The sequence below is a fragment of the Chrysochloris asiatica genome, unplaced genomic scaffold (assembly GCF_000296735.1).
Source record: "Chrysochloris asiatica unplaced genomic scaffold, ChrAsi1.0 scaffold00376, whole genome shotgun sequence".
Taxonomy (NCBI): domain Eukaryota; kingdom Metazoa; phylum Chordata; class Mammalia; order Afrosoricida; family Chrysochloridae; genus Chrysochloris; species Chrysochloris asiatica.
The window spans coordinates 5,115-7,289 of NW_006408894.1; positions in this window are offsets into that span (position 1 = coordinate 5,115).

Consider the following 2,175-nt stretch of genomic DNA (forward strand, 5'->3'; position numbering starts at 1 on the left):
GTGGTTCTAACTCACTAGTAGCTCTTCAGAATGAAGGTTGCTATGAGTTGGAACAGACTCAAACCATTGAATAATACAGTTATTGTTGTTGCTAAGTGCTGTGCCATTGACTCTGAGTCATAGTGACTCTGTTTAGAGTTTCTGAGGAGCAGCTGGTGGGTTTGAATTGCTGACTTTGTGGTTCGTAGGCCAGTGCTGATGTTACAACACCACACCAGGTATTGTCAAGTCACTTCTAACTCAGAGTGGTTCTTTGAATAACTGAATGAAACACTGTCAGTTTCTGCACCATCCTTAATGTTGATGATACATTTAAATCCATTGTTGCAACCACTGTAACCATGTCAATCCATCTCATTGAGAATCTTCTTTTTCACTTACATTACCTAGCTAGATGTCCCTCTCTAGGGACTGGTTGCTCCTGATAGCATGTCCAAAGTACAGGAGACAAAAGTCCTGTCATCTTCTCCTCTAAGGGGTATTTTAACAGCTTCTTACAAAACAGGTTTGTTCATCCTTCTGGCAGTCCATGGTAGGTTTATTCGTATTTGCCAATACCTCAATTCAAAGTCATCAATCTTCTTATACACTATAAACATTTACCTTACTAGATGGAGTACACAGAAATCAAATTGACTGCATCTGTGGAAAGAGATAGTGGAAAAGCTCTAAATCATCAGCCAAAACAAGGCCAGGGACTGACTAACTGGTGAACAGACCATCAATTGCTCCTACATAAAATCAGGCTGAAGCTGAAGAAAATGAAAACAAGTCCACAAGAGCCAAAATATGACCTTGAATATATCCCACCTGAATTTAGAGATCTGAAGAACAGATTTGATGCATTAGGCACTAAAGACTGAAGACCAGAAGAGTTGCGGGATGACATCAAAACATAATACAGGAAGGAGGAGGCGGGGCTTGATGGCAGCTAGGGTGGAGATGCAGTGAAGGTTGCCATCAGCAATAGCACAGAATACCAGGCAAAGCAGATCCAGGGCAAAGCTCCAAAACTCGGAACCACAGAGATAGGAATATTTTAAAGGTTTGAAGGCTTATAGCTTGTGGGGTTAGGAGCTGAAATAAAAAATCACATGTTTTGAATCTGATGGTCCAGGCTCGGAGGCCTGAGCTGACATACTGGACGAGACCAAGCAGCGGGACGAAACAGGGGGAGCAGAAACACCACGGAAAAATGCCACGGGAACCTTAGGACAAAGGTGGACAATATACTTTGTCAGTTTTGCTTTGTCCTGATTTTCTTTTTTTCTTTCGTTTCTGGTAATTGACACACTCACTGTTTGCCCACCTCCATTCTGGGGAATAGACGGAGAACCTAAGCTGAGTGGCCACCCCCACCCTCACTGCTGGTGGGTTCTTCTGCCATGCATACACACAGATACTCAGCCCAAGCGGAGGTGTGGAAATTTTATTGTTTCCTTTTTTTTCCTTTTTATCATGGGTAAGAGGACAGGGCTAAAGTGATGGAAAAAGAGTTTAAAGGCAAAATCTCTCAGTCAGCTTTGAAGGCAGCAATTTAGGACATTAAAGACATACTCATATGAAGCTACAGATTTTTTTTCCCCTTCTTTTTCTTCTATCCCTCCTCTCCGTTTTCTGTGATTAGAGACTGCAGTTTTCAGTCTTGTTTTTGTTGATGCTGGTTTTTTTCTTTTTCTTTTTCCTCTTTCTCTCATTTTTTTTTTCACCCGACTGGTGTTGTTTTGCTGTTATATACGTCCCCTTCTGCCTTTGGAGGACTCTTTGTCTCCCTATATTACACAAGAAGAGTCAGCAACTGCTGTCATATAGCCAAACTACAATCACATTCTACAAAAGACCAAAACCCAGGCAAGAACCAATACCAGTTGCCATATACCAGGGAAACAGACAACACTGTGAAAGTTACTCTGAGTTAAGCAATAAGAAGAGTGAAAAGGGAAGCCCACATCCTGATCACATCTTCCTGGAAGCAATCAGCATAAAAAAATCACCAAAACACATACTCGATTAAGTATTAAGACGACAGATAAACATTAAACAAGTCCAAGAAGCAAAAGCACATGACGATATCAGCACATGTCCAGAAAAAAGACAAAATTCTGAGACAAATGACCTAGAAGTAGATCTGGAATCCATTCTGGAAGGAGGACAGGCCTTGGAAATGCCTGAGAA